The sequence below is a fragment of the Crinia signifera genome, chromosome 11 (assembly GCF_055691185.1).
Source record: "Crinia signifera chromosome 11, ASM5569118v1, whole genome shotgun sequence".
Classification (NCBI taxonomy): domain Eukaryota; kingdom Metazoa; phylum Chordata; class Amphibia; order Anura; family Myobatrachidae; genus Crinia; species Crinia signifera.
This window is the reverse complement of record NC_139227.1, coordinates 124,479,358-124,506,920: the sequence shown is the minus strand read 5'-3', so window position 1 is coordinate 124,506,920 and position 27,563 is coordinate 124,479,358. Positions and strand designations below refer to the sequence as shown.

The following is a 27,563-nucleotide window of genomic DNA, read 5'->3' as shown; positions in this document are numbered from 1 at the left end:
GGACGTAATTTATCATTGCAGTCTGTGACCCTGTTGATCGTGACATTGTGTCCACCATTAAACTCCCATTTCTGAAATGAATATGATGTTATTACAAACTCTTAAGGTGCCCATACACTTATACGCTATGGCCCTTTTTCACACAACTCCGACCCACTGGGCCGATATAACATGTGAAACGTGCCATACCGTATATGATCTCCGGATCCGATGTACGGTTCTGTGCGCATTGGATCGGATACGGAAATGGTCATCGCTGCCACCAGGATTTGTCGGATTCCATATCCATGACTGCGATCGAATACGATACATTGGACCGCACATGATGTATCGTATGGGATGCTGCCGCCTGGGAGCTGCCGGGTGATTTGGTGCAACAGTATATGAGGTCCTTTATGCTCACAGTAAGACCTCAATAAAATTAGCTGCAATTGAATTCCCGGTGCCAGCAATGCCACACTTATGGTACTGCCGGATGCACAGATTTGAATTTGCAGTCCCATAGGGCTACATAAGAACGGTCCGCGAGTGCATTGCAACAACAACTTGCTCCCTTCGCTCCTAAAAGTGAGGCTATACATGTCACTTACTGTATGACACAAATAAAATATAATGGAGAACTCCTTCTGTTATACTAGATGATCTACAGTACAGTACGCACAACGGCCATTTATACAGCTGAACTTTTGTGTCGGAGCGCGACATTTCTAGGAAAGGAAAAAAGAACTTGCGTTTGCAACCTGCTGCACACAGAGATGTATAAAAATATTTTTTATTGCTAGGGTTAATGAGATCAGAGTTTCTACTTTAAGTATTAATCTTGCCACCCTTTCATTTAAAATTAAATTAAACATTATTTTATTTTGATCTTTTCCTGCCAGAAACTCCAAGCCGTATAACATTTTAACCACGCAGATTGATTTTCTCGCTCTGCATTTCAAAAAAGAAAAAAAAGTGTTATTTGCAAAGCCCCTGTTTTAAAAAAAAAAAAGTCTGCCCATTTATTTCCTCCTAGCATCATGACAGGCATCTAGGCTGCGGCACTGCACCCCTTAGCAGACACGGCCTTCTTTGTTTACACTCCACTTTATTTTCTTTTTTTTTTTGCTCATTTTTAACAGCGTTCATATCGCTGATGCATTGGCAGCAGGAAAACATTTTTATGTCCCCTATTTGTGCTTTTGAATCAATTTTTTTTCTTCTCCCCCCCCAGCCCCCCCCCATCTACCTAAAAAGCAATATTAATTACCATCCGAAATGCTAAAAGATATTTTTCGCTCCCGCACTCTGCATTTCTCAGTCCTCACTGTCGACACATTTGTAGCTTCGTTATTTAAAATTATTGTCAAGCTGCACTACAAAGAAATCCTTGTTGTCTGCGAATTGCAACTAATACGCGAGGCCTCTTATAGGATTCAGGGATTTTACGAGGCATATTTAGAAAGTACCAATTTCAGTTTATCACATAAAACACTGTTTGAGGAATGCGCCGCTTTGTGTACCGCTTCATCCAGGCGCAATGCTGGTTAGTAATCATTAGGAGTATATAAATGGTTTTCCCTTACCGTACAATGCCAATATTAGTGCATTATACAATAGGTGACCTGTTCATAAACAATAGGGTGGTAATAATACAGGTCTCCCACAGGGCTTTGTACTACAGTGCATTATACCTCCTGCCGCTCGGTGGAAGATGTAATAAATGTCAGATCTGAAGGTTTACAGTGTCGTTTTCATCTAGTGTAAGAATTTTAATGACTGGCATCATCGATTTGAAAGATAGAATATGACAAAGGAAACAGTATAAGCTCTTGTTTACTTGTATTGCTCATGGTTATATTATATTCTGGATTTCTTTATTGTTCATTCGCTCCTGTTCATTTATTTATTGTTATACTCTTGTCTGCTACAGATTTGACCCCGTTATAAATGTTTGGGGTATCACATAGATGACCTTAATTCGCTTCTTCCATTTCAATACGCCCTTTAAAAAAAAAGTACCAGTGATTAATGGGAGCTTCTTAGCATTTAGAGGACACATATTATAAATCAAAATTTATTGTCCTATTGTAGGTGAGAGAATAATGAATTTAATTGTAAATATACTGTACAATATTAACTAGCTTCTATGACATCTCCATCTCATTAAATACATTAAATAAGTGAATCAGTATGTGTGCTGTACAATGACAGTTATTAAGGCTAGTGTAGTATATATATATATATATATATATATATATATATATATATATATATATATATATATATATATATATATATATATATATATATATATATATATATATATATATATATATATATATATATATATATATATATATATATCTCTCTATCTGTGTGCTGTGGCAGAAGGACCTCAGGATTGCTGGCTTTTTTCACTTTCTTGCTGAAATTGCCCCTGGTGACTTCCCCTTGATAGAGATCCCGGATTGGGATCGAAACGTCGGGGCAGTTTGTAAAACTGACAGCTTCACTTGGTATGTTTAAAACTTTTTTTCTGAAAAAAAATTTTTGTTTGCAATAAATGTAAAAGTTTTTTTAGACAAAAACTTTGAGGTGAGTGCTCATTTCCTTCAGTGGATACTTGGACTATAATTGGCACACTGCGGTGTGACCATTTGGGCACCCCTTAGGCTGACTATATAAGTCTCAATATAACCGCACTCCAGGCCAGCAATAAACAGATGTGGGGTGCTCCTTTATATTAGCAACATGTGCTCCTTCAATATAGTGTACGAAGGGCCCCTCAGGGTCCAATCAGGGCACTCGCCAAACAATGAAGTAGTATAAAGTTTTTTAATACATCACCATAAAGTGTAAGACCAAAATCCAAGTCGACGTTTCGGCCGTAATTCGGCCTTTGTCAAGACAACAGCAACACAACCAGACAGTAGCAAGTCAAGGAAGTGGACTTGCTACTATCTGGTTGTGTTGCTGTCGTCTTGACAAAGGCCGAATTACGGCTGAAACGTCGACTTGGATTTTGGTCTTACACTTTATGGTGATGTATTAAAAAACTTTATACTACTTCATTGTTTGGCGAGTGCCCTGATTGGACCCTGAGGGGCCCGTCGTACAATATATATATATATATATATAAAATATTCCAATATGCGCTTAATGAAGAATATTCTTTTTGATCGGATAAAGAGTTAACAAGAGGCAGCCCAACCACTAAGTTCCCTGAGGGCCGGGGAACACAACTAGAAACAGTGGAATGGCGCCGTAAATATACAAATTAAACCAGAAAATCCGGTATTAATGTCCATAAACTCCAGTGAAGTGGAAAATACGTTGTTCATCCAAAAGACGTATTTATTAAGTCCTTCAAGATATAAGGTATACAAGAGGTTCCTCAATCAAGGGTACAGTACAGAAGTTACCCAACGCGTTTCGTCAATATAGACTTCATCAGGAGAATATTAATGTCTCTTCCATCAGAGATGGTTTGTTTCACAGAGAATTAGTCATAGAACTAGATGTTCTTTATTCAATAAACAACCACAATAATACATTCAAGACCTTGTGTCAGCGAGAGTTAAATTATATTGAAAATATTAGTGAATACACCAGGGAGGTTTTTCGATGATATTTATCCCAACTGGTAAATATAGTTGAGACACCAAACATGTTAGGAGTCGTATTAAGTCGTCCGAACTGCTGAAAAAATCTCAAAAATATTAGTAAAACTGAAGTCAAATTCTCCCAGATGTAAAGCATAAGAAAAAAGCCTCAAGCTCAGAGCTCTGTCTCCTACAGGGATAGCCTGACTGCTTTGGATTGGATTGTAGAAGATGAGCAGATAACTGGTCAATCCCTGCTTTTCACTACAACTATAATAACAGCACAAAAGATGCAGACCACCCCCCCCCCCACAGAAAAAACAACAACAACAAAATACATTTTCTCTTAACCCTCAGTCACTTAGGAGTAACATGTGATGTTGACCATCGAATCCAATCAGATTCTGCCTAACATTTTCTAGAATCTGACTGGTTACTAGTATCCTCCCTAGTCTAGGACCAAGTGAAAAAAAAAAAAAAAACAGAACACAGAGTAGTTGGCAAGGCGTCAGTAAAAACCAGCGGCAACGCATTCTTCTCACATTGGTGAGTTTACTCCAGTGAGTATTGTAACTTGACGAGACATATTCTTGGTCTACTGCCCGGGTCGTCAAAGGTGGCTTATCTCTCGCATCTCTATAAATATGCTAAGTATAGTCCGTTTGCATTTTATAAATGAAATAAAAGAACTACTTAGAAATGTCTATTCTTTTCCTATGATCAGCCATTGTCACAGGCATTTGGCATTAATTATAGGTTAGCCCCAGGCGCCTATCGTCTTGTACTCTGGCCAGCAATAATTTGGTTTATAGAGATCAGATGGCAGGGAACAGGCTTGGAGAAGCATATTTGATGAATTTACTACAATCTGAATCTGGGTTTATTCTTTCCTGTTGGGGAGCGGAGACCCCGCGGCACACGCGCCGGGCTTAGATGAACGACAGTGAAGGTCAATTAAACTACAATATGAGCTCTGTGTTTCTCTGCTGCTCAGATTGCATTTCCTATCGGTGGAGAGAGGGCTGAAAGCCGTCCAAATGTGGACAGGAAACCACACAAAACGTGAAGGTTACTTTTGTCATTAACAATAAACGTAACCAGCACAAAACTCCTTAAGTTGTTCCTCAGGACAATGAACAGTAGGAAACATGACAACCCTGTTACACCCCCCCCCCCCACCCACCCCTCAACAAACACAAAATGGAATTCTAATCACCTATTTTCTTTATGTAGCAGTTATTTCTTGTCGCTAGGGCAAATTCACACACACTATATACATTATATATATATATATATATATATATATATATATATATATATATATATATATATATATATATATATATATATATATATATATATATATATATATATATATATATATACACACACACACACTTAATAATTTCTATTATTTTTCCAGTAACGTTTTCTCACTGACAGCACTCAATGTCATCAGGTTGGTTAATACCCTCTAATGCGCCGTATCGTTTACACTTTTGAACGCAGAGGAAATCAGTTCCATCTGTGAGTTTGCAAACATCAAGCAGGTCGGGCGGACTAAGCAGACGTCCCGAACCGTGGGCAAAGCCGGATTCCAGCTCGCGGGTCCTCTTTAACCCATTCAGATCCGCTACAGACTGTCATCGCCGATTCTATAAATGTAATTTCACACCAGGACGTGGTTTCTCTGGGCTGTATTCAAATGCCAATGTGAACTCACGGGATCACGGGGCGATATGCAATTGATTTTTTTTTGTGTTGATCAAGCTCATTAAGGTCCGTTTAGAATAACCCAGTGCCAGCAATAGGCCTGTAGTGGGTTAAACATCCCCATCTGCGTGTCACACTAGGAAGCACTTGGGGATCCAATAGGCTGGTTAGGTTTGGCAGGGTTAGCGGTGTTAATAGGGGCAGGAAGGGGAGGAGGCTTCCTCTTCTTCCTGCCGAATTTCCCTCCCTCCCTCCCTTTTTTTAGGATTTAATAAGGGTGGGTGGTTTCTGTTCTGGTAGCTGATAGGCGGGAAAGAACGGCAGTTTTAATCAAATTAGTTTACATTAGGTGTTGATCTTGCGTATATGGCTTGTTTTCAGTGCAATCACCTCTCATTGACTTAGGCCTTTCGCTGGATCTCCCGTTCGGGGACAGCGACCCCACCCGGCTGGGTGGGTAGTCAATACAGTGAGGTAGAGTTGGATACCGCTTGTTTTGAGTTAGGCCAGTTACGTTTGCAGTTGGGGGCAGAGTTTTATTCAGTAGCCGTTCTTTCTTGGCCACCATTAGTTAATTAATTGGTACTTGTGTATTATCTGGGCGCCTGATTTTATCATTGCATGCCACTACTTAAGGCATGTGATGCGATGCAATTTTTCATTGTGAAGACCAGATTTTTAATTGTATAGTCACCCCTGGGTGATTTCATACCCCCACTATCCAACTACGCATGAAGTTGATTTCATATAGTGTGGCGAGCGCAGTGAGCCACCGAGCCCGAAGCGTGGCGAGTGCAGCGAGCCCCGCGAGGGAACGTGGATTACTTTACATGTATTCTGCGTCCGCTCACCACACTTCGGGCTCGGTGGCTCGCTGCACTCGCCACACTATATAAAATCAATTCAATGAGTAGTTGGATAGTGGGGGTATGAAATCACCAATGGGTGACTATACAATTAAAATTGGGTCTTTACAATGAAAAATTGCATCGCATGAATTGTATGCCACTATATTGCATGCAATGCGATGCGATGTGATGAAAAAATCGGGCGCCCAGATATTACACAAGTACCAATTAATTTAAATAATCAATTTAGCTTAAAAGTGTCGATAAATAAATCAGTTAACAATTTCTGCCAAACCTATGTCTCCGAGTCGTTATTTCAGGTTTTGTGATATAAGTTAAGAATGTTTAAAGTTTTAACATGCTGAAAGGACGGGTAAGATGCTGGGATGTTTAGACGCGCACTGCGGTTAATCCCGACCATACAAATGGAAAGTCCAGTTTGAGCACTCAAACGGGTGACTTTTTGCTGATTTTCAGCTCTGGTGGCTGCTGGCGAGAAAAGATTTGATTTCCGCCCTCTGAATATTTGTCTTTTTTAGTTTGTGGGTGTGTGTATGTAGTTTGATAAGTTTATTATTCCAGCGTGAGAAGAAAAAAAATTGTGTTAAACAGCTGCCGTGTCAAGGTTAGCCATCACCGATCTACGGTGCTATATAGAATTACCCAGGACAATTTACTAAAGGCACCCAAAAGGGGTTTATTTACAAAGATGGGGGTTCTCTTAAAGATGGGAAGTTGCTTTGGGCAACCAATCAGATTCGATTTTCTTCTAGAAGGTGCTAAATAAATAAGCAGTAGATTCTGATTGGTTGGCAAATAGTCGATAGAATTCCCGATCGTAATAAATAAACCCCCAAAACCCCTTCCTCCAGTGACCTCGGGGACAGCACGAGGCAGAATCATTGTACTAGAAAGTTGGTGAGATCTTCGCACGTTGACAACATCTGTAATCACCGTGAGATGTCCCTGGAAGCACAAGTACGTGATAATGAGCGATTGACATTAACACGCCATTTCTGTGCCAAGGAAAAGACGACACCTGATTGGGATTTTTTCTTACGCTGACTGTAAAACCTAAACAAAACTGACGGCATTATTACTTCATCCTCTGATCATTAGTAGATGTATTAACACCTCGATGGCTGCAGGGGCTAGCCATGCATTCCTCATAGTGGGACTCATTATCTCTGCTGCACTGTACAAGCAAAGGATGGAAGAGAACAGGTTCATTAGAACCCTGGATCACAGTACGAGGCATAATAAGACCCCCCTCGCCCCAGAGTTCTAATGATGGACGATAATTGGAGATCTGCTGGTAGTACAACAAGAAGGAGGTTGTATTCTTATGTTTGAGGTTTAGCATATATACATATTATATATATGTTCCGGGTCCCTTTCACCCTGCCCATCTTTACAATGTTGCTTTGGGGACAAGCTAATTAAAGGCGTTTATCAAAACAAGTTATAGCCAGTGCCGCGGTTCCCATACTCTGCTCTAAACAGTGCACGTGTCCTCACAGAGGGCCTGATTCAGTCCTGAGCGCAGGGCAAATTTCTTCTCAAAATGGACAAAGCCATGCTGCACTGCAGGTGGGGCAGATGTAACATGCGCAGAGAGAGTTAGATTTGGGTGGGGTCTGTGTGTTGAAACTGAAATCTAAATTGCAGTGTAAAAATAAAGTATTCACCCTGAATAGATACAATAACTCACCCAACTCTAACTCTCTCTGCACATGTTACATCTGCCCCGCCTGCAGTGCAGCACGGTTTTGTCCATTTGGAGAACAAATTTGTACTGCGATCAGGTCTGAGTTACCCCCCAGAATCACAAGTGAAATAATTAGTAGCTCCACCTGTGAACAGGGCCGGATTAAGGGGGTTATTCAGAGGTGAACACGGTTGTGTTGGCAATCCTATTGATTATCGAACGACTGGGTATGCGGCTGATCATAGTGCACATAACGCAATTCATACATAGATTTGCACGGGATGGGATCTCTCCTTCTGTCCGGGCAGTGGCTATCTACTTGCCGTCATCGGAGAAAAAAAAATATATGCAGGAGTGCAGTATATATGGAACTGCCAACTAGGTTATGAGATCGCACTGCTGCTAATTTATTTGTCCAACATCTCCGTATTGCTGACGAGTGACGGGTTATCAACTTGGGAGGTCAGTCTGCAAAGAGCCAATCAGGAGTGGAAAGAAAATGCACCCCTCTAACTGTTAGAGATTGTTACATGCACAGGATGTCATTGCGCCAGTCTCCCTCAGCCAGATCGCTTAGAGCACACCCATGATTGACATGCTGCAGTGTTTGGGGGTCATAGTGGAGTGCAGGCTTGCTTGTATGAGGACAGTGACCAGCACCAAGCCAGGATCACAGATGCTGTTAGGTGGCTTCTTATGTCCTCATAGAACAGGGATGGGGAACCTTCCAGCCCTCCAGCTGTTGTTGAACTACACATCCCAGTATGCCCTGAAACCGTTTTAGGATTGCCAAATAAAAAAAAAAAACTGTAGCAAAGCATGCTGGGATGTATAGTTCAACAACAGATGGAGGGCCGAAGGTTCCTCATCCCCGTCTTACAGCATTAGAAGATAAGGCTGCAATGACAGTATTCAGTACCCAGTGCTCCAGACAGGCCTATACTCCTAAGCCAGTGGTGTAACAATGGTACTGCAGCCCAAGCTGTGGCTTGGGGACGTTGGTGCAGCGGCGGTGCATGGTATCTGCAGATTCCATGCAATCTAGCCGTCCGCATGGAAACTGCTGAAAATGGCCCTCCACAAATGGCCGCCTCCTTAGAGGAGAAAGATGAGAGAGGTCTTACTGGACCTCTAGGGTCTGTCAGGAGAGCACAGAGTGTACAGCGTTGCCCGAAAGTGCTGAATTCCGGGAACGCTTGAGTGCCTGCATGCAAGAAACCCCTGGCAACGAGCATGACACTCCTGGCAATAAGCATGCAGGTAAAAAAGATAATTAATGTATGGAGGGGGCACAAGAAACTTTTTTTTTCTAGCAGGGGGGTGCAAGATTTCTAGTTACACCTCTGAATTGAGTCTCCATTACATCTACACACCCTTGCTGGCCTTTTCCACCTGTCCACGGGTTACAAGCCTTAAGGGTAACACAAGATTGGTTCATTTTGGTGCAGTTTGCAAACTTATGTATAACAAATACAATCAAACAGCAAAGAAAAGACATTCAGCTCTGTATGAGCCTTATATTGTTATTTTACCATTCCCTAGAGGCCCACGGCCTACTTATAATCTGTCCTGAATATTCAGTGCTGTATGACTCGCCGGCAGTATACCAGGCCCCTGTATACAACAATCACTGAGCTATAAAAGGAAGAGGTTATTTCCAAAGTTCTAAAAGCCAGCCGACTCGTGAACCATTGAACGCATAAAAAAAAGTGTTAAGTGCTAATTAATTTGGTAACTGGTTTTAACATTTTCACCTTTTACGTGTTGAGGTCTCAGGAAAGTCATTTTGTTGCCGCTTATTAATTCTGGCCCAGAGTGATACTGAAATGTGTAATTACGTGCGAGTGATGGACGCCTGATGTCACAACCTAAAAAGGGAAAATGATTGATAGTTCAATTTGAAAAATAAAAGCTGACGGATTTGCAGTGTACAGTTGTGTTGTGCCCGGAGCCGGGTGGGATTGGCCCGTGCCCCGTACCTCGCACGTCTTGTGTTTCACGCACTGGACAGATTTGCCTTTCAGGGTTTTCAGGACGGCTGAAGCTTTCATTTCACATATTTGGGAGAAATATAATCTCCAGTCCTTGTGTCGGTGTCTGGGTAATGGTGTGCAGAGACTGGCATTTTCCAGCTCCCACTGGCAGCTTTGTGATGAACACTCTCGCAACTACAACTTTCAGCCACATGTCCCCATGACAGCAGGCCTATAATGAGGAAACATGCCCCCCTTTCTTCCTCCACGGCGTCATCTTCCCAATGTCAGAGTCTTTGCCCCCCGATGATAAAACTGTGCAAAGAAAGTTTAAGAGAGGGGAGAGTCCATATGCCTGGCATAGGCGAATCTAGAAATATGGTAATGGGTGGTCCTAGGCTAGAGACAATGGATTTGCGTGCGGCTAAGGGGGCATGGCCTAAAAGGGGAGTGGTGTAATTTCAGGGGTGTGGCTTAACTGGAGCAAGTCACTCTGTGGGGGTATGTGCCATGTCCACAGATTCATTGGGATGCCCAGTAATTCCTTTTATTTATTAAAAAAAAAAAAAAAAATGCTGTAATCTTTCCCAGTGCCCTGCCGCAGGGCACTGGGAAAGATTACAGCGGTTTTTTTTTTTTTTTTTTTTAAATAAAAGCCATTGCTGGGCACTGGGCAGGGCACTGGGAAAGATTACAGCCTTTTAAAAAAAAATAAAAGCCATTGCTGGGCTGGCACTGGGCAGGGCAAGAGGTTTCACATTGCATAATAGAAATCACAGGCAGCAGTGAGTCACTCTCACTGCTGCACGATGGTAGTGGGAGTTTGCCAATTCCCGCCGACGCGTGTCCTGTGCTGGCCGGGCTGCTGCGACACACACACGTGCACGCTAGCCCCCACCGCAGCAGCACATGCAGGAGGGAGGGAGGATGGAGGAGGAAGACGGCGCCGCCCAAGGTCACGTGGCGGCGCACGCTCCACAAAGGACCATGGGAGGAGCTGCGTGCAGTTGGGCATGCGCGCAGCCCTCCCGGGTCCTGTGAGCATATTTATAATGTAAAATCCGGGCAGCTGCATGCCATACTTGCCTTCTTTTGAAAACTAGTTTCAGGGAGATTTTAGCTGCTAGTAGAATGCACCTTGCCACCGAGAGGGTGTGTCATGCTCAACCCAGAGGGTGTGTCTAACTTCAACTATGGGTGTAACTATTACCATTAAGGGGTGTGACCTGCAGTGACAGAAGAAAACTCTGACACAGGGAATGTGGGCAAAACTCACATTCTGACACAGAAAATGAGCCCAAAAATTCACATTCTGTGGATATGTGGGCTCTCTATTCCACATATTCTGGGAATGCCCATATGTATCCAGTTTCTGGACAGCAGTGTTTCTACTCATTTCAACCGTTTTAAAAATCCCTATTTCCCCGACTCCAAAATTGGCTATTTTTCACCTATTTAACAGCCTATCTAGTAATGAAAGATATATAGTAGGCCACATTTTGATCGCATCTAAAACTTTGATCGCACAGTATTGGCGTTCCACCCGAATCCCAACCATCCCCCAAATCGAACAAGCTGTCCAAAGCCACTGCGAATATGAAACCGCAGGGGTGCGCTACTCTCCCTCGACCTCCAACCCATTAATCAAGTGGTTTGGGTGGTCTGAGTACTGGACCACTGGAACATAACTCATACACAAAGGTTACGGCAATGGCCACTGTTTAAGTGTCGTCGGAGTGCCTTCTGATTGGCCCTTACAGTAATGTTGAACTATAAATGTATATATACATATGCACGTGAAGGTATCAATGTGTGCCCTTCCTTTCCTTTATTTGTCCCCCTCCCCCTATTTTTTTTTTTATTATTTCTGTACCCTTTTATTTGTTCAATAATGTAATGTTAAAAAACCAATAAAAACAAATGTTTAAAAAAAAAAAAAAAATCACATTCTGACACACAGGGAATGTGCCACGAAATTCACATTTTGACACACGAAAAAAAATAAAAATAGATCACATTCTGACAGGGAATGAGCCGAAATTCATGTTCTGACACTGGGAATTCCGTTATGCTGTTATTCTGTGTCTTCACAAGTGCAAGTTCATCCCAGTTTCTGCCTGCGATGGGGAGCACAAAACTCCATAACAGGCAGCATCTGGGATGAACTTACAATTGTAAATACAGCCCTCCCCCATCCCACTGCATAGAAGCATATACAATAAAAAAAAAAAAACCTGTGGACTGTATAGAAACTCACCCCCCCCCCCCCCCCCCCCCCCCACCACCACATGCAGGGCATATACCCGCATTCTAATATTACTGTGCTTTGCAGCTGTCAGGATCCCCATTGTTGGGTCCAGCTTGGAGCTTCCCGCTGATACTTCACTGTGACTGCTGCCACTCCCCCACATTATATACACCCCCCACTCCCCCACATTATATACAACCCCACATTATATACACACCCCACGCCCCCACATTATATACACCCCCCACATTATATACACACCCCACGCCCCCACATTATATACACCCCCCACTCCCCCACATTATATACACACCCCACTCCCCCACATTATATACACCCCCCACATTATATACACACCCCACGCCCCCACATTATATACACCCCCCACATTATATACACCTCCCACATTATATACACACCCACATTATATACACCCCCCACATTATATACACCCCCCACATTATATACACCCCCCACATTATATACACCCCCCAATCCCCCACATTATATACACACACCACTCCCCCACATTATATACACACCCACATTATATACACCCCCCACATTATATACACCCCCCACATTATATACACCCCCCAATCCCCCACATTATATACACACACCACTCCCCCACATTATATACACACCCACATTATATACACCCCCCACATTATATACACCCCCCACATTATATACACACCCCAATCCCCCACATTATATACACACCCCACTCCTCCACATTATATACACCTCCCACATTATATACACACCACACTCCCCCACATTATATACACACCCCAATCCCCCACATTATATACACACCCCAATACCCCACATTATATACACCTCCCACATTATATACACACCCCAATCCCTCACATTATATACACACCCCAATCCCCCACATTATATACACACCCCACTCCCCCACATTATATACACACCCCAATCCCCCACATTATATACACACACCACTCCCCCACATTATATACACCCCCCACTCCCCCACATTATATACACCCCCCACTCCCCCACATTATATACACCCCCCACTCCCCCACATTATATACACCCCCCACATTATATACACCCCCCACTCCCCCACATTATATACACCCCCCACATTATATACACACCCCACATTATATACACACCCCACATTATATACACACCCCACTCCTCCACATTATATACACCTCCCACATTATATACACACCCCACTCCCCCACATTATATACACACCCCAATCCCCCACATTATATACACACACCCCAATCCCCCACATTATATACACCTCCCACATTATATACACACCCCAATCCCCCACATTATATACACACCCCAATCCCCCACATTATATACACACCCCAATCCCCCACATTATATACACACACCCCAATCCCCCACATTATATACACCCCAATCCCCCACATTATATACACACACCCCAATCCCCCACATTATATACACCCCAATCCCCCACATTATATACACCTCCCACATTATATACACACCCCAATCCCCCACATTATATACACACCCCAATCCCCCACATTATATACACCTCCCACATTATATACACACCCCAATCCCCCACATTATATACACCTCCCACATTATATACACACCCCAATCCCCCACATTATATACACACCCCACATTATATACACACCCCACATTATATACACCTCCCACATTATATACACACACCCCACTCCCCCACATTATATACACCTCCCACATTATATACAACCCCCTCCCCCACATTATATACACACCCCAATCCCCCACATTATATACACACCCCCTCCCCATTATATACACACCGCACTCCCCCACATTATATACACAACCCACATTATATACACACCCCAATCCCCCACATTATATACACCCCCCTCCCCCACATTATATACACACCCCACTCCCCCACATTATATACACAACCCACATTATATACACACCCCAATCCCCCACATTATATACACCCCCCTCCCCCACATTATATACATCTCCCACATTATATACACCCCCCACTCCCCCACATTATATACACCCCCCACATTATATACACACCCCACATTATATACACACCCCACTCCTCCACATTATATACACCTCCCACATTATATACACACCCCACTCCCCCACATTATATACACACCGCACTCCCCCACATTATATACACAACCCACATTATATACACACCCCAATCCCCCACATTATATACACCCCCCTCCCCCACATTATATACACACCCCACTCCCCCACATTATATACACAACCCACATTATATACACACCCCAATCCCCCACATTATATACACACCCCACTCCCCCACATTATATACACAACCCACATTATATACACACCCCAATCCCCCACATTATATACACCCCCCTCCCCCACATTATATACATCTCCCACATTATATCCACCCCCACATTATATACAAACACCCCACTCCCCCAGTATACACAGCACTCACCTGGCTGTGTTGCTCCAGCCTGGAAGGTGCAGGGACCCGGCAGTGTGGTGAGGGAGGCAGCTCACTGCAGGCTCAGTCAGAAGCAGGAAGTGCAGGGAGAGCTGGACTCACGGAGCTCAGACAGTGTGGTGGGCGGGGCCAGCCTCCAGTCAGAAGCAGGGAGAGCAGGGAGAGCCGGCCACACGGAGCTCAGACAGTGAGGTGGGTGGGGCCAGCCTCCTCAGGCTCAGAAGCAGGAAGTGCAGGGAGAGCCGGCCTCACGGAGCTCAGACAGTGTGGTGGGCGGGGCCAGCCTCCAGTCAGAAGCAGGAAGAGCAGGGAGAACTAGCCACACGGAGCTTAGACAGTGAGGTGGGCGGGGCCAGCCTCCAGTCAGAAGCAGGGAGAACTAGCCACACGGAGCTTAGACAGAGGTGGGTGGGGCCAGCCTCCTCAGGCTCAGAAGCAGGAAGTGCAGGGAGAGCCGGCCTCACGGAGCTCAGACAGTGTGGTGGGCGGGGCCAGCCTCCAGTCAGAAGCAGGGAGAACTAGCCACACGGAGCTTAGACAGTGAGGTGGGCGGGGCCAGCCTCCAGTCAGAAGCAGGGAGAACTAGCCACACGGAGCTTAGACAGTGAGGTGGGTGGGGCCAGCCTCCTCAGGCTCAGAAGCAGGAAGTGCAGGGAGAGCCGGCCTCACGGAGCTCAGACAGTGTGGTGGGCGGGGCCAGCCTCCAGTCAGAAGCAGGAAGAGCAGGGAGAACTAGCCACACGGAGCTCAGACAGTGAGGTGGGCGGGGCCAGCCTCTGCAGGCTCAGAAGCAGGAAGAGCAGGCCTCATGGAGCTCAGACAGTAAGGTGGGCGGGGCCAGCCTCTACAGGCTCAGAAGCAGGAAGAGCAGGCCTCATGGAGCTCAGACAGTGAGGTGGGCGGGGCCAGCCTCTGCAGGCTCAGAAGCAGGAAGAGCAGGCCTCATGGAGCTCAGTCAGTGTGGTGGGCGGGGCCAGCCTCTGCAGGCTCAGAAGCAGGAAGAGCAGGGAGAGCTGGGCTCACGGAGCTCAGTGAGGTGGGCTGGGCCAGCCTCCAGGAAGAAGCAGAGCTCTGGCTGTTAGCTCTCTCCGCTCTCCTTCCGATGCCTTCTTGTCAGCGGCAGCGTTACAGGTGACAGCAGCTCAGCCACGGCGGGCACATTTAATATTTAAGGCAGCGTTACAGGTGACAGCAGCTCAGCCACGGCGGGCACATTTAATATTTAAAGCTACAGTCACCGGGCAGTCTAATGGGTGGTCCGGTGCACCCCTGGACCACCCCTTAGATTCGCATATGCTGGTCGATGCGGTCACCCTCCCCTCTGGCACAGCAGTTGACCCCAGTTTTATGCAAGTCTACTGAGCACATTCGGGTCACTCGGATTAGCAGCTGCTCCAGGGATGGTAGTCATGTGACTGAGTTCCAGGAAACACCTCCCATCCTACATGGTGATATATAGATAGATAGATATATATATATATATATATATATATATATTTATATATTTTTTTTAGCGGAAAGGTTTTGTGCATGAGAGTGGGGTAGTGCTGCAGCTTCACATATTTGCCAATGTGGCAATGATTAATGGCGCTGAGCATCGGGAGCCGAGGCACACTGACTGCACAAGTGTGATGGCATTACTGGGAGTTGACTAAGTCCCATGAGACTTTGCACAAGAGGTCAGAGACGGAGAGGCTTGTGCTGAGCTCTGATTGGTGGAGCGCATCACATGCTTCTCAGGCCCATGGAGGACAGCAGCAACAGCAGCCTCGTCATGGGAGGGTTTATAATCAGAGGCTGAGTCTGTGAGGTCTCCTATAGTCTTTTCATGTGGTATGTGTATATATATGTATATATATATATATATATATATATATATATATATATATATATATATATATATATATATATATATATATATATATATATATATATATATATATATATATATATATATATATATATATATATATATATATATATTACAGATTAGTACCTGTTAATAGGCTTTCCTCTACTCCACCATGGCAGCATACATCTGGGTTACGCCCTCTTGGGTAGATATCTGGAAAGGAACACAAAAAACAGACACTGCCCCTATATAAGGACCTCCTCCCTTGGGCTCTGTGTCTTAATTAAACAGCTCCTTACACATCATATAATACTTAAAAAAAAAAAACGGGACGGGAAAACGGCTGCCATGGTGGAGTAGAGGAAAGCCTATTAACAGGTACTAATCTGTACTTTCCTCTACCTCCCCATGGCAGCATACATCTGGGTATACCCAAGCAGTTTTACTTCACTGGGTGGGACAATCCGAAATTAATATAAGAAAAGAAAAGGATACGGTTACTTCACCATCTCCGTCCGTAGACTGTATGTATTACTATCATACTACTGCGCTCAGTATTTTGCGCCCCATACTAGCATCTTGGGATGCTGTAACGTCTACCCTGTAGTGCTTGGTAAACGTGTGTGCAGATGACCAGCACGCTGCCCTGCATACTTCTTCTATTGACGTGGACTCCCTTTCGGCCCAGGACGTCGCCAAGGACCTGGTCGAGTGGGCTTTAAGCCCCACCGGGATTTCCAATTTCCTAATTTTGTATGCTTCTCTGATGCATGTTTTTATCCATCTAGAAATGGTGGTTTTGGTAGCTCCCAGCCCCTTATTCCTGCCTTCCATCAGCACAAACAGTCTTTTTGATTTCCTAAACGCCTGTACCCTCCTTATGTATGCTTTTAAGGCCCTTGTCACGTCTAGACTATGTAGCCTTTCTTCTTTAGCATTTTTAGGATTCGCACAGAAAGAAGGAAGGATTATTTCTTGGTTGAGATGGAAGCTGGAAACTACTTTTGGTAAAAAGGTAGGGTTTGTTCTCATCACTGCCCTGTCTTCGAAGAAGTTTAGAAATGGTTCTTGTACCCATAGGGCCTGGAGTTCAGACACTCTCCTTGCTGACGTGATAGCTACAAGAAAGACCACTTTCATAGTCAGATAGTTGAGTGATATCTCTTCTATAGGCTCGAATGGAGCCTCCGTCAGTACGTTAAGCACCAGATTAAGGTCCCACGGGGCCATGGGGTTGTGGAAGGTTGGCCTGATTTTCTTGATCGCTTGGATGAATCTCTGAATGTATTTATTGTCCGCAATCTTGGTATCCAACATCGCCCCAATGGCCGAAATCTGTACTTTTAAAGAATTCGCCGCCAGCTTCTTCTCTAATCCTGCTTGCAGGAAGTCTAGAATGGTAGGTATTAACCTAGGGTTTTTGTTATTTTCCTTACAGAAAAATACATACTTGCCCCATATTCTATAATAAGTTGCGGATGTCGACACCTTCCTTGCCTTCAGTAGTGTGTCGACTACCTTCTGGGAAAACCCTTGTCCTCTTAGCGTCCTGGTCTCAGTAACCAGGCCACCAGGCTCCAGTTTGCTGGTTGCCGTTGATAAAACCGGCCCTGCCCAATGAGATCCTCGTGGTCGGGTAGGAACCATGGCCCCCCTATCGCCATCCTTACTAATTTGGCGAACCAAGGCCTTCTTGGCCAGTAGGGCAGGATTGCTATTACCGTGGCAGTTTCTCTCTGTACTTTGTTCTGGAATCTGTGGATGATTGTAAACGGGGGAAAAGCATATACGCTAATTCCGCTCTCCACTTCGCCGTGAGTGCGTCCGTCTGCCATGCTGTCGGTTCCCAGTGCCTGGAGATGAACCTTGGGACTTTTGCATTGCTTGCCGTCGCCATCAGGTCCACTTCCAGCACCCCCCATTCTTGCGTTGTGTGAACACTGCTGCTGACAGCTCCCACTCTCCTGGGGTTAGCCTGTGCCTGCTCAGAGCATCTGCCCTGACGTTTTCCTTCCCTGCCACGAACACTGCGGAGATGTTTCTGACATGACGTTCTGCCCATTCCAGGATAAGCGTTACTTCTGACATCAATTTCCGGCTCCTTGTACCCCCCTGTTTGTTTAGGTACATGACCACTGACTGGTTGTCTGACCTTATTATCAGATCTTTGCTTCTTACTAGCTCCTGAAATTCTTGACATGCCAAGAACACCGCCCGCATCTCTCTTACGTTTGAATGTTGCCGGCCCATAGCCTGGTCCCATTCTCCTTGTATCGACTGCTCTTCGCACACCGCGCCCCATCCTGTCTCGCTGGCGTCTGTCGTCACCACCACCTGCGGACCGGTCGCGAACGACTTCCCTTTGGTCAGCCTGTGTGCTTTCGACCACCAGAGCAGATCTTCTATTGCTCCCTTTGACAGATATATCCTCTGTCTTCGGTCCTTCGCATCCCCGTTCCACTGTCTCAAGAAACAATTCTGCAGCGTCCTGATGTGGAATCTGGCCCACCTGGTCGTATCCAATGCGGCCGACAAGATGCAGAGTACCCTCATGCAGTCTTCTGAGTACACCGCCTTTTTCCTCAACATTCCTTTTACTTCTTGTAGAAGTTTTAGGCGTCTGTCCTTTGTTAATTTTATAGTCATTTCTTCTGTGTCCAGAATGACCCCCAGGTATTTTACCTCTTGTGACGACACTAACTGACTTTTTTGAATGTTGATTAACCATCCGTGTTGTCTCAGGTAGTCCAGCACTACCCCTGTATGTGCTTCGGCCATTTCTCTGGTGTCTGCCGCAATTAAGAGGTCGTCCAAGTACGGCCAGATTGAAATGCCTAACACCCTTAGGTTGGCTACCAGAACCACTAGAATTTTTGTAAAGGTTCTCGGGGACGTAGACAGGCCGAACGGCAGCGATGTGAACTGGTATGTTATTTGTTTTAGGCGAAATCTGAGGAACTTTTGATGTCCTAGAAATATTGGTACATGTAAATATGCGTCCTTTAAATCGATTGTTGTTAGAAACATCCCTCTTTCTATGTCTGGTATGATTGATCTTATTGACTCCATTCTGAATCGTTTCACCTGAACGTAGGTATTCAGTCTTCTTAGGTCTAGAATAGTTCTGAACCCCCCTGACGGTTTTTTCACGACAAAGAATCTTGAAAACCATCCCAGGTTTTCGTCTTGTTTGGGAACTCTTATGACCACTCCTTGCTCTATCATGGTCTGTAGACTGCTGAACAAGGCCGCCCTTTCTTCCAAATTGCTGGGAATAGGTGACACCTCCATCCAGCTTCCTGGTACTGTAACGAATTCTATTTTGTAACCTGACGAGACTACTTCCAGGACCCATTTGTCCTGTACTGACTGATGCCAAGCTTCTTGGTATTGCATCAGTCTGCCACCTACTTTCTCTCTGGCGTCATTGCTGGTTTTGCCTGAAGGCAAACCTGCCGTCTCTGCCTCTTTGGCCACGAAAATTATACCTGTTACCGAGCCAAGGCCTGCGAAAACCTCTGCCTGGCCTATATGTTTTTGCCTCTCTGAAGTCCGTGGACTGGTACCGGGATGCTTTATTGAATGATCCCCTTCTTGCGGCCTTATCCTGGGGTAGCCATACTGACTTACCCCCTGAAACTTTAGTAATAATCTCGTCCAATTGTTGCCCAAACAAGTAATTTCCCTGGAAGGGCAAAGAGATTAACTTATTTTTGGACTGACTATCTGCCGCCCAAGGCTTTAGCCACAAGGCCCTTCTTATAACCGCCATTGTAGCATTGGATCTGGCCGCCAAGCGTACCATATCAAGAGAGGCATCACACAAAAACTCCACAGCCACCTGTATGTTTTGTACCACTTTCAACAGTTCTGACCTTTTAATGCCGTCCAGCATGTCGGACTCCAGGTCTTGGCACCATGACCTTAGGACCCTAGCAGTCACTGCTGTCGCTGATGAGGCCTTCATAGAAGCCCCTATCGTAGTATGTTGCTTCCTCAGACTCATTTCAATTTTTCTTTCCATTGAGTCCTTAAATATATTCGCATCCTCTAGTGGGAGCGTAGTTTTCCTTGAGATGCGTGCTATCGCTGCATCCACTTTAGGTGCCTCATCCCACTTTTTAACCTGCTCATGGTCAAAGGGGTACATCTTGGATACTCTTAAGGGTACTGCCACCTTTTTATCGGGGTGCCCCCACTCTTCTTCCACTACTTCTTGTAGTGTTTAAGATAATGGAAAGGTTTTAGTTTTCCTCTTTTTGTCCTTAAACAGAAGGTCCTGGAGCTTACCCTCCTCCTGAGGGTCTTCTTTATTGAGTGACTTATGGACTAAACAAAGTAGGTTCTCAAGCAAGTCCGGGTTGAAATCTACCCCTTCTTTTTCCTGGAACACTTCGCCTTCCTCCATCTCTTCCTCTCCCTTCCCAGAGGGACCTGGCTCTGACCCTTCCGAGTCAGAACGTACAGCTCTAGGCCTTTTCCCTGAGGACTTGACAAACTCCTCTTTGGACATAAAGGTATCCGCCAGCTCAGTTTTAAGCAATTTTACTAAGTCTGTGATCTGTATAGATCCCATTTGCAGAGAGCTTCTGCATTTGCTGCATTCAGGACCTGAGTATTTATCAGGTAATGCTTTGTCACAAGATGAGCACTTCCTCTTGTGCTTAGCTTTCACATCTCCTTTCTCTTTGCCAGTTTCAGACCTAGCAGAAAAAAACCCTATTTAGGCATATGCATAAAAAAATCAAGTTTTCCCCTAAGAAACAGCGCTTCCTTAATTCGGCTTACCCTGGCTTACTCGGCTGCTTTTTTTCATCCTCCATATTACTTTTATCACAGAGACTCACTGCAACAACATAATATCTCCATTATAGGTAAGAATAAAACATCCAAGTCCCAGCAGCGCCGCTGCTTGTCGGGATCTTACCCCAGTCTGCTGGTATCCGGCACACAAACGTCCGCTGTCTGCCCCTTCGTATGGACACAGTCCTCGCACGCGATCACCGGCATCCAGGCACGCTGAGACGCCTTCTGATGACCTCAGACGCTCACTGGCGTCTCCTACTAGTGCCCTGCGTCACCACGCGCCGCGTCATGCCGTGCGCCTGCTCCGCTCACTGCCTGTTTGTAATGATGCCGGCGTCATTACCCACAACCGCTCCTGGCGGCGGGGTACTCCAGCAGATGGACGGCCCAACTGCCCTCGACAGCGGGAGTCCTGAACGCCATTACCCCTTACTGCACTCGGCAGGGGAGCCAGCTTAACAGCCTCTTCACAGGGTAAGCCACACACATCTACCCGGAAAGGAAAAAAAGACACAGAGCCCAAGGGAGGAGGTCCTTATATAGGGGCAGTGTCTGTTTTTTGTGTTCCTTTCCAGATATCTACCCAAGAGGGCGTAACCCAGATGTATGCTGCCATGGGGAGGTAGAGGAAATATATATATATATATATTAATTAATCCCCCCTGTGCCCATTAATACCATTGATCAAGTTTATACTGCCTTTACTCCGTGTTTTGACAGTGTAATTTTCTCCTGTAGTTTGAGGCCAGTAATGACAAGTGGGAAGGGGGCCCCCCTGTCTAAAGTGTCCCGGGCACCCCAAAGGCTTAATCCGGCCCTGGGATGAGTTCTATCCTATCCCTACCCCTCCCTCTAGTGCTAAACGGTACTTATGTAATATCTGGGCACCCAATTTTTTCATCACATCGCATGCAATATAGTGGCATACAATTCATGCGATGCGATTTTTCATAGTAAAGACCCCATTTTTAATTGTATAGTCACCCATGGGTGATTTCATACCCCCACTATCCAACTACGCATGGAGTTGATTTTATATAGTGTGGCGAGCCCGAAGCGCGGCGAGCGGAAGCAGAATACATGTAAAGTAATACACGTCCCCTCGCCACGCTTAGGGCTCGGTGGCTCGCTGCGCTCGCCACACTATATATAATTAACTCCATGCGTAGTTTGATAGTGGGGGTATGAAATCACCCATGGGTGACTATACAATTAAAAATCTGGTCTTTACCATGAAAAATCGCATCGCATGCCTTAAGTAGTGGCATGCAATGATAAAATCGGGCGCCCAGATAATACACAAGTACCTGCTAAACAATAACCACTCCCCCTGCAGCCTAATCGTAACCCCCCCTCCCCACCCATGCAACCTTACCCTTCTGTCCACAGCCTAACGCTGATATCAACATTCAATGTTGACATATGACCTGTCAACGCTGCAGATAGAGCCATCCTCATCTAGTCCTTGGATTAAGGGGCAGATTTATTAAACTCGGTGAAGTGATAAAGGGGGAAATTTACAAAAGGAAATTTGTAAAAAAATAGGTGTATTTGTATCCAGAAATACACTTATTTTTGACATTTACTATTCCAAAAATACGGCAATTCTTATTCGTATTGATAGCACATCAATACGACTACAAATTGCCATATTTTCGGGATAGTAAATGTCAAAAATAAGTGTATTTCTGGATACAAATACACCTATTTTTTACAAATTTCCTTTAGTAAATTTCCCCCAAAGTGTCTGTTTTTTATCACCGGTCAATCAGCTCCTAACTGTGAAGTTACAGGCTAGGTTTGAAAAATGACAGGTAGGAGCTGATTGGCTGGTGATAAATACCAGACACTTTATCACTTCACAGAGTTTAATAAATCTACCCCTAAGTGAGCCAAATCTCTGCTATTCCCCCACTGTATTGTTCTATGTATTGTATTGCAACTGAGAACAATAGGCCTTGGTGAGCCATGGCTATCCAGAGAAAGCTATCTGAGGAAGGCTCCATCTGTATGTATGTTGATACGTTGCCTGTCAACATTTTAACAGTGTCAATGTCGGTACTTCAGTGTAGTTCCCGCGGCCAGCCTAGTTAGCGTAGTCAGTCAGAAGTAGCGTAGCGATCCCGCGGCTGCGTCCCTGTCAGATCCAGCGTAGTCAGTCAGAAGTTCTGATTGTACTGTAATGTGTTAAGTTGCTTTAATCCTTATTATTATTATTATTAACTAAAATCCAGTTACAAATTAACACATGTCGTCATTACTGTCTCAGATGTATGATATGACAGGTGTGAATGTGTTCCTGAAACACCCCCACTATCCAAGGCAGCCCGAAGTGCAGCGAGCCCCGCGAGGTGACACGTTACGCGTCCTCCCGACCTTTTCATACCCCCACTATTGACGTCGGCGTGGAGTTGATCTTATATAGTGTGGCGAGCGCAGCGAGCCACAGAGCCCGAAGCGTGGCGAGCTCCGCAAGGGGACGCGGATTGCCTCGCTGCGCTCGCCACACTATATAAAGTCGGCTCCACGCTGATGTGCGTTCACCATGCTTTGGGCTGCCATGGATAGTTGGGGTTTGAAAATCCGTGGATAGTTGGGGTTTGAAAAGCCGTGGATAGTGGGGGATTGAAAAGCCGTGGATAGTGGGGGTTTGAAAAGCCGTGGATAGTGAGGGTTTGAAAAGCCGTGGATAGTGGGGGTTTGAAAAGCCGTGGATAGTGGGGGTTTGAAAAGCCGTGGATAGTGGGGGTTTGAAAAGCCGTGGATAGTGGGGGTTTCAAATGGAGGCATTTGCCAGTATGTAACATGGAGCACTGGCAAATGCCTCCTTCATTGTGAATGAGATGCACGTGCTACAGAACCCCTAACCCTGTCGGCAGGGTTGCTGTACCCTGCCGAAATAGCTACTTAGACGCAGGAGCGTCTCATTACTGGACGCTCCTGCGGCTCAAACAGATGGAGAGCCTCTCCGCCAAAGAGAGGGGATCATGCTGCGCCAGCGGTGTGAGAGAGGCGCTGACTAGGCTTGCCAGGGACGCCAGTGACAGAGATGCAGTTCCCGGCAACAGCCCTGTAGTTACTTGTGCAGTTTCACGGCGGCAGCCTATGCTGATAACGTAGCTTAGTCTGCCGCCGTGAAACTACACAAGTACCTCAATGTCATTACTGTTGACATAGGGCCCGATTCAGACCTGATCGCTGCTGTGTGAATTAGCACCGGCCAGTGATCAGGTAGACACCGCCCTGTTACGGTAAAATCACGCACTGTAAATTTATGTGTGACTAGCGAAGAATTCGTAGCTGAGTAAATATGCACAAGACCATTTGTAAGACGCTCACCATTGAGCCGCGCGGCCCTGCACGTATCCAGCCTAATAGAGGCCGAAGCTGACATCAGACACCCGCCACTAAAATGCTTGGACACGCGTGTGTATGCCCTAGCCACGCCTGTGTTTATTCAGGCACATCTGCATTTTTCTTGGCACTCCCATTGAATGGCTGTTACCACCCCCAGACGCCGGCTTCCTACAGATGTAGCCCCTGTCATCTTTGCCCAGCACCCGCCAGAACGTCCCCTCTGGTGAGCGCCGGCAGACAGGGACTCCATTAAACTGGGACGCGCGTGCCCAGGAAATTAGTACCGACCGCCCCCCCCTCCTCTCCTCTCTCTCTCTCTCTCTCTCTCTCTTCTCAACTCAACTGCCCCCTGTAAAACTCATGAATAACAGAGGAGAGGTCAGACAAAATGTTTTTAGCACCATATTGTAAACTGGTTACAAAGGAGATGAAAGTAAAATATGTTCAAGTTGTTTTAGAATAATAAAATCCTCACAAAGCTATGTATAGGCTGCACATTAAAGCACTATTACTACAAAAGACAGTTTGGATTTGCACACGGGGCAGTGGCGTAACTACTGTAATGCCGGCCACACATCAGACCAACTTTCCTCCAACCATCCAACTAGTTGGTTGGATGGAATAACAACCTGGTACTGGATGGGAGCAAATGTAATTTGTAATTAAGTAATTTGTTTCCCAAATCGGAAAATGAAGAACAACTGTCACTCAGACAAGGTACTGTAGTTGGACCTATTTGATTTAAACAAATTCACTGAATGATTTTTTTTCCATTCTCCTGAGTTAGTGAGCAAATTGCTTATTGGCATTTGCCCCCATACAGTACCAGATTTTCAGTCCAACCAACTAGTTGGATGGTTGGAAGAACGTTGGTCTGATGTGTGGCTAGCATAAGGCAGCCCAAGCAGACACTTGGGGGAGAAAGCAGCAGCAGGGTCTGTGTGGGCGCCGGCACCCGCTCGACGCACTGACATGCTGCTGCCTGCCACTGCCCACTGACTGAGCACCGAAGGAGAGTCAGCCGCAGCGTGGGTGCGGCCATGGCAGAGATGACAAATTCCCCCACTGATTCAATTGACTGTACACAGAGCCGGCTATCGGCTACTGTGTACAGGATGGGCGGGCAGATGGGCGTGCTGGGGCGGCCTGGGATGCGTCGGAGCCAAGGGAAGCAGCAGTAGGGTCTGTGTGGGCACCGGCACCCGCTCGACGCACTGACATGCTGCTGCCTGCCGCTGCCCACTGACTGAGCACCGAAGGAGGGGGGCGCCACAAACTTTTTGGCAGGGTGTAGCAAAATTTATAGTTACGCCACTGCACAGGGGTATGGGGGAAACCTCCAGTGGGCCCCACTGCCTGGGACCACATCCTCCTCTAAGGATCAGGGTCCATGTTAATAATACATTATACAGTACATACTGTATGTTATACCGCACAAGGCTATGGTGTATTCTCTACAGCAACATACCTCCCAGCATGCCCCTCTCCAGGAGGACACATTGCTCTACTCCTGCACTTCCCTGGTAATGTAGGATTTCCATCATCTGTGTTGAAGCACCTTTCTTATCAAATAACCAGTTTAACACAGATGGAGGTAATCATACATTAAGAAGAAAGTCCAGCAGCAGAGCATGGTGTCCCTCCTGGAGGGAGGTATGCAGCAAGGGATCTCAAACTCGGTCCTCAGGTCACCCGGCAGGTGTGCAGGTGCATTCATTACTCACTGACACATTGTAAAATATCCACAGGTGGAGGCTTCACTTGTGATTCTGTGAGGAAACCTGGAAAACATGCACCGTGTGGGGAACCTGTGCTGTACAGTGTATTGCTGTTATTATTCTAGCAGTATTTAATGAATATATTAATGAAGGGACCAACTCACTAATGGTTATCCAAGCTTCTGTGGCAGCTGACCACACCCCCTATGGAGACTGGCCACACCCCTCACCATGGACCCCTGTTACTACATTACCCCAGCGGACCTTTCTAGCGCCACTCTGACACTGGATACACAGTCAGGGCTGTTTCACACAGTACGGTTCCTGCCGCACGGTGAAATCCCGTACGGTCAGGGAGCCGCGCCGCACTCAGAATTTTATAATGGCAGGGATGGCCACAGCCCGGCAGCCGTCCCTTCCAGTGGGGGGATCCGGCTGCAGCCGTGCGGCCGGGCCGTGGCCGTCCCGTGTGAATGGACACAATAGTGTCCATTCACAACTGCTGAGTGCGGCACGGCTCCCTGGCCGTACGGGATTTCACCGTGCGGCAGGAACCGTACTGTGTGAAACAGCCCTAACGTGGCATCACGATAATGGGCAGAATCATTTCACAAATAACCACATACTGTATAAGAGAAAGTGTAACTGTTCCTGCATGTATCCACACATGGGGGACAGACCTGAGAGTGGCCTCTTACCTCTGTGCTTGCAGTCTCTGTCCACAGGTAATTACACAGCACTTCCCAGCCCCTCAGCAGGAATCCAGGTGACACATCAGGGGAGATGCAGTCATGTGACTGAAGGAACCAGGAGCTGGCACTGATTGCCCTTATCACTCCCACCTGAGCACATTTCTGTCTGGACTCTCATACCTGTTACTGCACAGTGCTCAGAAATACAACATGACACTAATATGATGAAACCACAGGTGCTATTGTACGGCGCAGAGCACACGTGTATAATTTAATTTTGCAGACTGTCATACATGATGTTTATGTTATGGCAGGTTTCATGGAATAAAGTAGGGAGACTGACCCACTGCATAGTATGAGGCAGATATGAATTCATCATTGTTTACTTCTCACTTTAATCATCAGGTGGATTCAGCAGTTATACATACCTCCCAATTGTACCGATTACAACGGAACACTCACATTTATTGTGGACTGTCAGCTGCCGCACCCGCACAGTGGACCTGATTCTGGTTCACTTGCAAAAGCAAGTTCGCTCTCTAATGCTTACCCTCCAACATGACCCAT

General features: G+C 45.8%; 1 long non-coding RNA gene across 1 annotated transcript in view; it reads right to left on the bottom strand.

The window, feature by feature from the left end:
• Positions 1–14,758, bottom strand: part of LOC146046402 (uncharacterized) — a 53,250-nt gene extending 38,492 nt beyond the window's left edge. Inside the window, exons 1-2 of the long non-coding RNA XR_014465875.1 lie at positions 14,563–14,758; positions 9,608–9,721 (exon numbers count right to left, since the gene is read on the bottom strand). This is a non-coding gene — a long non-coding RNA (uncharacterized LOC146046402). The remainder of the gene's footprint in view (positions 1–9,607; positions 9,722–14,562) is intronic.
• Between the last annotated feature and the right edge of the window lie 12,805 nt (positions 14,759–27,563).